The sequence below is a fragment of the Podarcis filfolensis genome (genome assembly GCF_964270895.1).
Source record: "Podarcis filfolensis genome assembly, chromosome: 7".
NCBI lineage: Eukaryota > Metazoa > Chordata > Lepidosauria > Squamata > Lacertidae > Podarcis > Podarcis filfolensis.
Window position 1 is genome coordinate 61001630 of NC_139603.1, and position 13843 is coordinate 61015472.

Here is a 13843-nt window from a genome sequence, read left to right on the forward strand (position 1 = left end):
AACAATGGTAAACTATAAGTATTTCCTCTGCCCCTCGTCTCTGCAGCAGGGATGGGTAATGTGTGGCCCTACGGATGTTATTGGACTTCCCCAGCAGCCTTAGCCAATGTGATCAAGCTTCAGGAGTGTTCCAGCAACATTCAGAAAGCTACAGATTGCCCCATCCTTGCTATATAGTTTATGTGGCAGAAGTGGTCAATCGAAAGAGGAAACATCCAGTCTCTTTACACACTGGGCAGAGATACTGAATGTGGCCACAAGGAACTGCAGATACTAAGTAATATAATCACAGACCAATTGGTATTGGCAGTCTGACTAGCCTTGTAGTTCACTACAGCTCTTTAAAAATATTTGGATGCCATGTTGGTGCTCTAAATCAGCTTCTGAATCCTGGAACCCTGCTGTCTTTTCTGTATCATCAATCTGGGATCATGAGGGAAAGTATCAAAAATGAAAGTGCCACTCACTATTTTAACGTATTTAAATGATACCATGAAGTAACTACATTTGGAATAGTGTGCGCAATGCTCTGGCTGCTGCATCTCAAAAAGGATATTGTAGAGCCTGGAAAAGGTTAAAAAAGGGGGGAACCAAAATGATCAAGGGGCTGCAACATGAGGGATAGCTCAGTCGGAAGAGCATGAGTCTCTTCATCTCAGGGTCAAGGATTTGAGCCCCACATAGGGTGAAAGATTCCTGAATTACAGGAGGTTGGACTAGATGATTCTTGTGGTCCCTTCCATCTCTATGATTCAAGCTTCAAGCCGCATGTGAGAAAAGGTTATGATGTTTGGGGCTGTTTTTGTTTAGAAAAAAAGATGAATAAAAAGGAGGGATATGGTAGAGGTTTGCAAAATGGTTTATGGTCTAGAGAAAGTGGAAAGAGAAGAAGCTGCTTTAGTGAATTAGATCCTCAGTCCATCTTCTTCTTCTTCTTTGGAAATCACTCGTAGCCAAGTAAGATTGTCTTCCATAAACACAGTTTTAACAATGGGTCCGTAAGTGACTGTGGAGGCCAATTCTGGATCCACACTTCCTTCCACAGTGCGGACATTGGTTTCTGGGTGGGAGTTGATCACAGTGTGGATTTGCCAAGCGTGCCTTCCTCTTGGCACGTTTCTCCCTTGAATCCTGAGTTCAAGTGTCTTCAAATCCCATGACACCTTTGGTAAAGGCTGTTCTCCAACTGGAGCACTCGCAGGCCAGTGTTTCCCAGTTGTCAGTGTTTATACTACATTTTTAAAAATTTGCCTTGAGACAGACTTTAAACCTTTTGTTGACCACCAGCATTACACTTTCCATTTTTAAGTTCGGAATAGAATAGTTGCATTGGAAGACGATCATCAGGCATCCACACAACATGACCAGTCCAACGAAACTGATGTTGAAGAATCATTGCTTCAACACTGGTGATCTTGACTTCTTCCAGTACACTGGTATTAGTTCGCCTGTCTTTCCAAGTGATATGTAGAATTTTTCAGAGACACCGTTGAAGGAATCTTTCAAGGAGTTGGAGATGGCGTTTATAAGTGGTCCATGTTTCACAAGCATATAGTAAGGTTGGTAGTACAATAGCTTTGTAAACAAGCATTTTGGTTTCCCTGCGAATGCCCCTCAGTGTTGTCCAAACTAAGTGGAAGCTTCTGTGCAAGGTTTCAGAAAGGGAGCATTCCCAATCCTCTCTCTAGATGCTGCAGATTATACCTGGGACATTCTGCATGCAAGCAGCTCCTCTGCTGCTGAGCTACCACCCTTCTCCTAAATGCTAGAATCTGGGGTCATCTAATGCAGCTGAACAATTCAGGATAGACAAAATAAAGTACTTCTTCACAGAGCACACCATTAAAGTACAGAATTTATTGTCACAGCATGTGGTGATAGGACAAATTATCCATGATTGGATTTCCTGACTATTTCTCTGTATTTTACAACCATTACCAGGAGGGCTCCTAAAGTGGACCAGGGTTGCAATGGTGGGGGACGAGGGTTTAACCCATTCCCCTTGCTTAAATTTCCCAGTCAATAAAAGTGGAAGGGGAGATGTTGCATGAGAATGCTAGCTTTGTGTTCCTTTCAAATATGCAGAAAGTTCACCTGCATCATGCAGTTGCATACATGCAGGTTTTGGGGATGCAACGGCATTTTGAACTTTGAGGCTTTGAACAGCGGCAAGGCAGGACTTGCAATTCAGCTCTGTATTGATGTTATTTGTATTCTTCTGCTGGGGTTATCAAGTTCTTCTTCTTCTTCTTCTTCTTCTTTTTTTTTTTGCCTGTTGCGGCAAAAAGGATGTTAGAGACCTTATTTCTTCTTTCTCCTTCCTTCCTTTGTTAAAAAAAAAAGTATGTGGAGAAAAGAGAAAAACGAAACTAGGTTGGAATGGCTCAGATTAAATACTAGCCCTTGTTTCAGTGGGATGGTGTGTGCCTCTTTGTGTGTCAAGGATTGTGTGTGTGTGTGTATAATCGTCTGAACTCACCCATAACTGGGTTGAGGTTTTCCACATGACAGCTTCCCACTGGGGTAATGCCCTCCTTGCGGATCCCAGAAATTTGCCCACCTCTGGGTTACGGTCGTACTTCACCCTAGTGTCACCTTGGATGAAAGGTGCTTGAGGAGTTTTAAAAATAAATAAAAAGCAAACTAAGTTGCATCCAAGAGGCAAGCTGAAAACAATACTTCCAGAAACAAACTAAAGGCACGCTTGCATATATGGGTATAAACTTTTGCCCTTTTTTCCCTCTCTTTTGGATGCAGGTGTTTCCAATAACTCTAAGGGCCTTTTCCCCTCCAATGATTTGATATGTAATCTGTTCTGCTCATATATAGCTGTAGCTCTGCCAACCTTATATTGCTGTAACAAGAAAAAGACACATTATTTTTCTTTCATAAATGGCTTGCCCAGATTTTTGAAACTTTGTGGAAAAGGCTATAGTCAAATTCTTGAGAGGAAACCAGTAGCTTTATCTCCACCTTATCAGATGGAAAGGGCCTTGGTTAAGTGCCTGTTTGTTTACTGAATAGGAATGTTGATGGAAGTTACTTTTAAAGGCAAGCCCAGCTATACCACTGAGAAACATTGCATAAAACTAGCCTGTTCTTTCTTCAGTGCTTGCTATTACTGAGACCCAGAAGAACATACACTGGTGTGGTTGGCATACCTAGGCTTTGCAATTGTTTCAGGCAGTCCCTTCTCCCATCAAGTGTTCTGATTCTTTCCCTGTCTTCTGACTTTATAGCAAACCATCACTTGCCATTTCATCCAAAGCATGTACATGGAATGTGTATATGTGGTCAGGACTTTTTCCACTGAAATCTCCCAAGCCTGTATGAATTCTGTGCAACCTGAGGACAGATTCTGTGTATGTGTGATCTGGGAAACACGATCCAGGAGTCTCCTGATGTATTTAGGCCATACCTATCAAAGCAATTCACTGGGTTTTTAGCCTTCCTACCCCTGAGTATATGCACCTTTGATTCCAAGGCTGTACATGCAGGTCCCGATTACTGAACACCATGCATTTCCTGGAAATCATTTGTTGGGTGAGTGTTCACATAGCAAGTCCATGATTGCTATTATTTCCTATGGGAATATTTCTAATGTGGGATTTGTCTGACTGCTTTTTCCCCTCTCTCCATGGTTTCTTCCTGTCAAGCTCTTAGCCATGCCTCCCTTTTTCCATGAAAGACTTTGAAAGATGTAGATAGCTGTTAAGCTGCAAATATCATGCATCCATCATTTTCTGAGCTGAATGTTGGAAAATTCGGGATAGGCATAAAGAAACACTTTTTCACACTGTGCATAGTTGTATTACGGAATTCACTACCTCTGAAGGCCAGTTTCTAGGGCTACAGAGTTGGTGAAGGCTAATAGGACCGTGTACTTCTGACGGGCTTCCCATAAGTATCTGCTTAACCACTTTGAGAACAGAATTCTGGACTGGACATACCTGTGGTCTGATGCATTTGGTTCTTCTAGAACATCTGGTTCATACACAGAAGGTCTCAGGTTCAAGTCTTCACATCTTGAGGTTGAAACATCTCTGCTGGAGACCCTGGAAAGTCACTGCCAGTCAGGTCAGACAGGTGGACTAATGGTTTGATGCAATATGGATTTGAAGATCTTTTGATTCTGCAAGCATCATAGCTGTATTTCCCATCTCAAATTTAAACTCACAGTAGCATGCAGGCAGGAACTAAAGGACAGGGGGAAAATATGCTAGTTATTTAAAAAAAAATAAAAAAATAAAAGGAAGAGAATACTTTTCCTGTTGGAGATTGGAATGGATCTTACAGGGAAGGAATTTGAGAGGCGTTCCATGTCATGTGTCACTTGATAGCAGGCAAGTAGCAGCCCGAGCCCGTTGAGGCTGAATGCCGTATGATTATGAGTTTTATTTAAATAGATAAAATGGTATATTCTTTTATTCTTAAATATTTTATGATTCCTGGCATTTATATTTTAGAATCCTATTTCTGTGTCTTGTATAATATTAGATTTTCAACAGCTTTTATTTGTTTTAAGATGGAAGCAAATTACACCTTTAAACCCCAGCAGTGAGGGAAGAAAATTAAGGGGAAATGGAGGTGTGCAGTGTCTGCCTGAGAGAGCTTTGCCTATTTCATAAGAAGTGAAGCCATCGCCGAGTGTTCAAGGACTGAGAAATAATAAGTGGTCAGAAGGAAATGAAGGAGCTATTCCTTGCATCTCTCTTTTTAGTGTCTATAGTGCAGGGCAGCTCCAGGAAGAAGCAGAGGTGTTCCTTCATTCATTATTTAATGTGGCATATGTATTGGCATATTTTATTGCTGTTTTTAAGACATTTTTGCTAAGGGAAAGACCCGCAGAATCAGTTAACAATCCATTCACGGTGCGATTGCACTGATCCCAGACAGGTTTTCCTGCCATCCATTGCTACTGTCCACATGTGATAAAAAGACAATAGTATAGGCTGCATATAGCTGTACGTATGGAGGTTTTCTCACCACAGAAACAGTTTTCTCACTTGGGATGGGAGATGAGTTCTTGCATGTTTTTTTAAAAAATCATAAAATGATAAGATAATTTTCCAAGGCTATCCAAGGATTGGAAAATTGCTCCCTCGCTGCTAGATCTCCCCATCCACAAAACAACCTCGCCATCAGCCCAGAGCAGCTGGGAGAAACAACACAGGGAGGAAAGAAGTCTGTCTATTGCCTCTTGCCCTGGTGCTAGCAGTAAAAACAGCATGGTCAGTGACGTATTGAGATGAGAGGATGAAGCTCAGTCCATTCTCCACCTTTGTTACATGGTGCCCTTGGGTTTTGTAGTCTTTCCAAAGGCTACAAAAAACCCCAAACCCAATTCAAGGGCAATGTATCCTTCCTTCTCTTGAATTACAGGATGGGGTGAGTGGGAGGGGAGAAGGAACCGTAGAAATGAGATGTTACATGACCACCCCCAAAATGATGATTGGATAACTCTATGATTGCATAAATTGTCAAGGTTTTCCTTAATGTTACTTGCGTTCCATATTCTGGTTGAAAATATCTTTACCATAGACTTATTTCATGGCGCCGTTTCAAAATATGGGGAAGCTCTTCCCAACTACCTCTAAAGTCAAGAAGAACTTGGGTCATTTCCCCCAAGTCCAAGGTTGCTCTCTGCCTCGCCGGCTATCCTCTCTAAGCAGTTTACAGCATCAAAATATCTTAAGTAAATAAAAGAAAGAAAAGAAAAACCTCACATTTTAGAGTAGCAATAATTTGATAAGATATGCTCTGAAAACATCAGTAACAACTAGCATATGGGGACCATTGTAACTATTAGCAGACCGAAATCCAGCAGAGACAACCAGCCCCACTCAACAAAGACACAAGCACCCTCACTTCTGCTGTTCTCTCCCAAGGTTTTAAGATCACACTAATTACACAAAATTACAAACTTCCCACCCTTGGCACTCCCTGCTGTCACCAGGGATTGCTCCCCTGACCATCGCCATCCTCAGAAAAAAAACAAAACAAAAATGCTAACAACTAGAAGGGGTGATGTCCTTGGTGTAATTCAGAAGGGCAATCTGCCTCAGCATTGGCTATAAATCCAAGCATTGGGAATATTCCCAATAAACCCCAGGGGACTCCAACCATCTCCTCCAGATTCTGCCCAGGAGTGATAGGCCATAATCTATCAGCTACAATTCACAGGTCCCATAGATGAGTGTGCACAAGATTTCAACCTTGGTCTTCTTTGGGGTTTGCACATGATTTCTTCACAACTGATTGCTGCTAAAGCCATACAATCTAGTGACATGATCCCTTCGTCAGGCTCACAATTGGGCTTGGAAGATAAAACTCTTCCCCTACAAACAGGGTTATTCAGACACCAATTCTGAGAGAAATTGGACCTTGTTGTGCCTCCTGAAGACATCCTGTCCCAAGGTACATGTGAGTCTCCAAGCTTCCCTCACACCCATCCACCTATTTGCCTGCCCACCTTCCCCTCTCTCCATCTCATTCAGCTGCTTATCCTGCTTGCTGCTCTAATAGCAGCGGAATGAGGAGAGAAAGACCTAACAGCTCTTACCTTCCACTGAATCAGTAAGGAAGGTTAGAACGTGAATGAAATAAATTGGTAGTGGGTGGGAAGGAGGGAATTAGAATATAAATTGTAATTTTGGCCAGATTAAAATCTGTAGAATTTTAGTGCCCTTGTATGTGAGGTGGGCATTAACAAGCTTCCTAAGTTCTTGTTTCTGAGCCAGGAAACACAGATTTCATTGATATCAGTACTATAGTCCTGTGTATCTCAGTCATGCCTCTGCCATGAGTTGGGCCCCAGTTTGTCTCCAGGCTTCCCAATACTACCTGTTCTATTACAAAATCAAACTGTAAAGCAACCCAAAATCAATTGCTTCTTCTCACAATGAAGTCGCCCTTGGCCAAAGTTTTGTGTAACAGTTGACAAGTTGCTATTAGGTCAATCATTCCTTGCAGGGAAAAATTCGAACTGGTTTAGCATCAAGCAAATAACCAGAGAAGGCAAAGAAAGGAAGCATATGTGATAAAGTGTTCAAGTGTAGATGCTGGTTTCCACTTCAGATCAAATGTAATCTTCCAAGATACTAATCAGCAACTGGAGCCACAAAGTTGCTGTTCTGCTGTCTTAAAAAAAAAAGAGTCTTACTAACTTAACTTTTTCCATTACTCTTTCCAAGACTTCTGCTGGACATACATGCTGCACAGCACATTGATGAAGCTCATATAAGTACAGTAATACAAAATAACATCTTTTATTTTATGTTATTACAACCATCCATTGAAAAATTGTGTAGCATTTCTAATGGGATGCTATATGTAATACTTAATGAGAAGATAATGACTTTGAATTACTATTGATACCCTTTTTCTCTAAATGTGTGTATATTTCCTGGGAATATCGGCAAGGCCTGATTCTGACAATGAGATACACAACTGATACTGTACAAGACAGAAATCTGTATCTATAATCCTCCAATCATTTCTCCAGCCTGCTTCTTATTGGTTCTGCAGGAGCTAGCACAATGGTTCAAAAAGCAACAGTGGCAGGTAAGAGCTTTGGGAACTTACCCACACCCAGCTTTTACACCAAAATGTGCACCAGCTTACTCTAAAAGTGATCTCTAAAATCACCCTAAGTGGGGACTTCCGGGTTGGCGCCATCGCCGAATGGCGGACTCCCTCCGAGCTCCGGAGGGAGTCTGCTCGGCAGGGGCTGGGTTCTACCGCACCGGCGATGCGGGGACCCTTAGAAACCACGGCCACGGAGGCCGTGGACATGGAGACTCGGCTTGCACCGTTAGCGCCCTCCCGACTCGTGAAGGAGCCTTTTTAAAGGCTACGGATCGGGTGCCGGGGAGAAGCGTGGTGCCTTGAGTTTTCTGCTTCCCCTGCTGAGCGAAGCCGCATGCCATCCGGCGGAGAGCGCTGACTTCTTCCATTGAAAATTCGGACTTTTCAACAACAACCCGTGAGTAAATTTGGAAACCGGGCTCAAAAGGAGGAAAAAAAATTTTTTTTTTTTTTTTTTCGAATTGGATACGAGCGGGGGGGACCCAAAAAGGAAGTCAGTCCCCTCCCTATTGTAAACTTTCCAAAACAAGGACGGGGAAACCAAGACCCAAAAAGGCTTACATTGCTGATAAAAATCCAAAATTTCACGATGGGGAACTACAAGAACTGTGCTGGAGGAGGAACTGGAGAAGGGAAACGCAACCCCCCCCCCTGGGAACCGGGGCGACTGAAGAGAGAGCCTGGTGAAAGGAGTCGGAGATTTTGACAGCTGTCAAAATAGCTGTCAAAGTCGAAAAGCGGAGTGGATTTTATTATGAGAACTTGGCTGGTTAAATTTGATACAATTTGATACAACTTGTTAAAATTTGGATACAAAATGGCGAATATGGATAACAAATTGACTTTTGGATTAGAGGAAACAAAGTCACAACAATCCCCCTTGAGGAGCTTCGGGACATTACAAGGATTGGGAAAGTGGAAAAACACCAATGGAACTTTACAGGACTGGTTATCTTCTGGGAAAGCTGCAAAACGGAAATAACATCTCGTCTTCAGGGTGTTTTCTTTTTTGTTTTTTTAAAGGAGACAATAGATTTTTCTATTGAAGAAAGGAAGGGACTGAACGTAAGGTTTTGCCCCTGAATAACAACCATCCCTGCAGACTTACCAAACTTTCGAATTACAACGTTTTAGCAGCGGAACAAAGGGAAATTAGACTACAACCTGGAAAGAACAATGGAGGGAGTTCTATTACAGTTTTATTAAAGACTGAAGTTAAAGTTTTGAAAAATAATGATAATAATAATAATTTTGATTTTCAAAAAAATTTATTTTTAATTTTAAAAAGAAATAGCCAGCAAGGAGTTGGGGAAAAGTTGTGATTTATGGCCTTAAGAATTCCAGGCAGACACTAGGGGTTGATGGTCAGGGGGAAATTAAACCGGAGACAGGGGGGGGAGAACTAAAACTCCAAAGGCTTGCCAACTTTGTTATTTTTTGCTGAATTGGTCTATTATTCATTATATTTTTTTTATTTTCTACCTTTTCTGTTTCTATTATCTGGGGTGCTTCTTTTATTAAAAAATGGAAATTGTGGAATGACATGGGGTGGGTCTTGGGGAAAGAACACTGGGTTTTTTTCTTTTTTTTTTTTTATTATTATTAAGGGTAAAACAAATTAAGTTTCAATTTGAATGGGGAACTTGTTTGGCCAACAATATGAAAGGGGAATATGGTAGGGGTGGGGGAAGGGGGGAGTCCCGTAAAGTGATATTTTTTGTATTTTTGAAAAATTTTAATAAATATTATTTAAAAAAAAAAAAAATAAAATCACCCTAAGTGGGAGGAATTAGTAATTAGTCTTAGATCTGCAACACATTGTCTAAAGTCTGTTTATCTGTCTATCCATCTATCCATCCCTCTTATGTTTCCTTCCTTTTAATGGCGAATGAAAGCTTCACAAGGAAATACTTTCGTGCACAAAAGATAAAATAAAAAGGTGATGTGAGTGTGTTTCTTGGGGTGGGGTGTGTTTTGGGGAGATTTTTAAAATCTGCTACTGCGCATCTTTCTAAACATGTTGATGACGGCTATGATTGCATTTTTATTTCAGGTTAAGCAGGGCTGCTTTCAATGTGGTAAGTGTAAAATGTAGCCTGGTTTTTAATCTGTAGTTCTCAATGCAGTTTCTTAGCTCTAGGAGCCCTGATCTCAGTGACTGGGTTTAAGACTGATATTCATGATATTCCTTCATGCCTGAGCAGACATTTTTTGTCTTTATATTTTCAAATGTATATCCGAGTGCTGGTTGTTGGTTGAAGTATTTATGTATTTATGTTGAAGGATTCTTTGATTTAGAACTTTCTGACTCCAACTTCCTGATGATACTGTTGTGTAAAAAGTAGTGTTTTATTCCTCACTCCCTCCTCAGTGGCAAAGTACATCTATAACTCTTCAGAGTTTTGTTTTGTAACCAGAGCATGACTTTGCTGTGGCAGACTTTAAGTTGAGAGGATGAATCTAGTAATGCATTATGGATATGGTGAAATATGAATTAGAAATTGTGCTTTTCTTTGTAGACTTGACGGAAAAGGCTGAGCTTTATTAAAGACATGCAGGCAAATGGTGACTTTCTTTTCATCTCTGCTCCCCACAGCAATGCAGCAAAGAAAAACGTTATTGTTTAAAGAGGAAAAGAAATGCACAGTCTTGGCTCGCATGGGCAACGTAGTAAATCTTCTGCCACATATCTCTTCTCTTTCCCCAGGTTTTCAGCTGTCATTCATTTTTCCTGATATTAATTTTGCCCCTGCTTATTTGTTTCATTTGGCTAAACTTAGGGCCAAACTGCACTTTTTCATTTACCAGCAAGTTTAAGTGCGGTCTCCTCTAAAAATAAAAACAGCCACAAGAGGCCCAACCCAGATCAGGACTATGGCATGGTGAGAAAAAGGATTAAAACAATGCAGATCAGCCTTTTGTGGCCCGTGGGCACATTTGTAAACCAGAGAAATTGTGGGCACCACACACACACCACATCACAACCAACCACAATGCACAGTCTATTTTATTGGCTTTCATAAAATTTTTCTTTCAAATCCAATTTCTACAGGGAGAGGGGACCCTATGGGCACCAGGAAAGAAGAGGAAGAAGAGTTTGGATTTGATATCACTACCCGAAGGAGTCTCAAAGTGGCTAACAATCTCATTTTCCCTTCCTCCCCCACAACAAACACTCTGTGAGGTGAGTGGGGCTGAGAGAATTCAGAGAAGTGTGACTAGCCCAAGGTCACCCAGCAGCTGCATGTGGAGGAGCGGAGACGCGAACCCAGTTCACCAGAATACGAGACTCCCGCTCTTAACCACTACACCACACTGGATCTCACAGTGTGAAAAGACACAGTGTATGGATGTATGTGCACCCACAAGTGCCACACTGGTGACCTATGGTTTAACACTTTCCATCTCCCATATCCCTCCCAAACTTCCTGCTCAGAAGCTGCTATTTGGGCCTAAAGATGCCAGTGCTTACTGCAAATAGCAATTTGGGGGACAGGCAAAATTTTCAGTAGTAAAATGGCATAGGGAATGGAGTTAAACCTCTTACCTGTGGTCCCAATTCCTATCAGGGCATGCAAAGCCCCTGCCTGAATCAACACATCACCATTTTTTGAGGGCCATGCCCTAAAGGCTGTTCCACTTATGAGAAATTGAACTCCCTTAGAAGAACTTTTCTCAGAATGCTAACTGTTCCGTGCCTTACATAATTCCCTAAAATGATCAATCTGAACTAGTAAAAAGATTCTTTATTTTATTTTTTAAAAAGCGTCATTTCAGTCAGTTATGAATTACTAATTCCACAATTACTTTTACATGGCTCTGGTGATACATGGCTTGTGATTTAAAGTAAGTAATTACTACAGCTGAAAATTTCGTTATTAAATTATGTCATTCTTTACCAGTCATATTTTAATTTTTATGAGTGCCTCATAATAAAGTAATTCTACAAATGGTTATACATTTATCATTTGGAAAAGGAGGTTATTTTTTTCCTGGGTTTTTAATCAACTTTTTTAAAAACAAAAGATTTTGGAGGTTACTTTGAGCTGAAATTCTCTAATTATAGTTGCAATAATAATAATAATAATAATAATAATAATAATAATAATAATAATATGCTGAGTACCTTCCTAATTGCAACCTTTTAAAACAATCCTGAGCGGATCTCCTAAAACTGAAGCACTTCCTACCATGCTTTGAGTGAGTTATGATGAAGGCACACATGCCCTCCAAGTGTCCTTATTTTCCAGGGACAGCCCTGGAATTACAAAAGCCACCCCAGCTTCTGATTTGATCCCAGAACTTCCTTATTTCCCCTGCCAGTGCCACCATTATTGAGCTCAGGGAGGAGAATGAGCTGGCGCTCGCAGCTGCAGAGCAAGCCGATTGGGCAGCTGGGGCTGCACACATGCCCTGCACCCAGGGGCAGGGCCAGCCACCCACGGGGCGGGGTGAGCTGGGCGGGATGTTCTGTGGGACCTCCAAGGAGTCTGCCTGCCTCCTCTGACTCAGCCGCCCTATAGCTGAAGGAGAGGCAGCGGGTGGACCGTTTGAGGCAGCGCAGAGCCTTCGGGCGCCCAAGCCACCACGTCACTCCCAGGAGAGAAGTGTGGCTTGGGCACGCTGCAGGCCCCATGGTGAGTGCCACCTGGCATTTTGTCGCCCCCCTCATTGGTGACATCCGGGTCAGACCACCCCCACCACACACCCCTTCCTCCATCCCGGGCACTTGTCCTGAGTGACTTTGGGGGTCGCAGTGGCATCTGCGAAGGTGTATCCCATTTCCTCTTCATAGCTTCTCCATGGCTACTGCTGTGAGGCTCCTGTTAGAATTCCTGCTCCATGATTGCAGTCATGGGATTGTTGTCTATCGCATGACGGTATATGTTTTGACTCCACAGAGTAGGAAGTGACGAAAACAGGATGTTGTGTTACTGTGTTCTGTGAAGTGGGACTATTGTCCTTTGTTCTTTTTCTCTTTGCTGTCTGATGCTAGAAAGAGAAGGAGCCATGTTGCAGGGCTCCATGTGTGTTTATATGTAAATAAAGTAGATTAGCCAAAATGCTGAGTTGCTGGCATCTGTTACGCCAGTTGCGCAAACTCTGCGGATCCCTAAGTGTGCCGGTGTTGGTTGGCATCGGTTGCTGTGATGCTTGGGCAGAAGAAAGCTTTTGAAGCTCCCGAACGAAAGACCAGGAGGGAGAGAACATGCCAGTCGGGCATGTGTCTCTGCCAGGGTCCTACTCGAGTGTAGGCTGAGCTCCCGACAGCTCCTTCTTCACTTGCTCCATGAAAAGAAAAGAAAAGCAGGGGAGAAGTGGCTGCTGAGAGCCTGCTGAGCCACACCCCCTTGCAACATGAGCTCTGGGCTCAGGTGAACTTGGTTCTTGCATTGTGCAGAATAGACCGCCTAATACAATGGTATGTACAGGAGACCCACACCCCCAGAGTGCAGTAATCAGCTAAATACAGAAGGACTGAAATGATATTTCATGTATCCTGGTCCCGAGCTACAGAGGGATTTATACTCCAAAACCAGCACCTTGCATTTAGCCTTGTAGCTAATTGGTAGCTGCAGCGCAAGGCACTCAAAATGTTCCGTTCCATTCCCTCTCCCACCTGGCTTTCTGTCCTCCCGCCCCCAACAGCCAGTCAACGTAATGGAGCCACTGTGTATGCTAAGTCTTCATCAGTCTGTTTGGGGAGATTCTCTCCCCGTTAAGATTTTTGTACCCCCCCTTGTACTTCTGGAAAAGCTTGTGTGCCCCCCCCCAATACCATGCCTGCTTATACATCCTTCTGGTGTTTCGATGGTACCATTTTGGCTTCATAAGAGCCAAAATTCAGGAGACATGAGATCACTATTCAGAGATGTGATTAATAATATAGCAAACAGTGCTCCTCTAAGGCATTACTTTATCTATGAAATATTAAACCATCCTGGTGTTGAATTTTAGTGCAGGCCTCAAGCCCACTTCCATTACATTTCTCATATAAAGCCAACGTTCTGCACCTTCCATTTGAATTGAGCCGAGTAACAACTTTTGAGACAAAAATGCTTCACCTGTTAAAGTAGCAATTTCCAGACCTTGCGATCATTGTATTTGTGTCAACAGTGATGGGGCATATTTTATCTCCTTTGTTCAGTGCATCAGGTAATCATAACTTGACAGATGCTAAGCCCTCTTTTTTAATTTCACATAATTATGAAAGCAACTAGAAATAAATTGTGTCTGGTTTAATAATACATGGTAA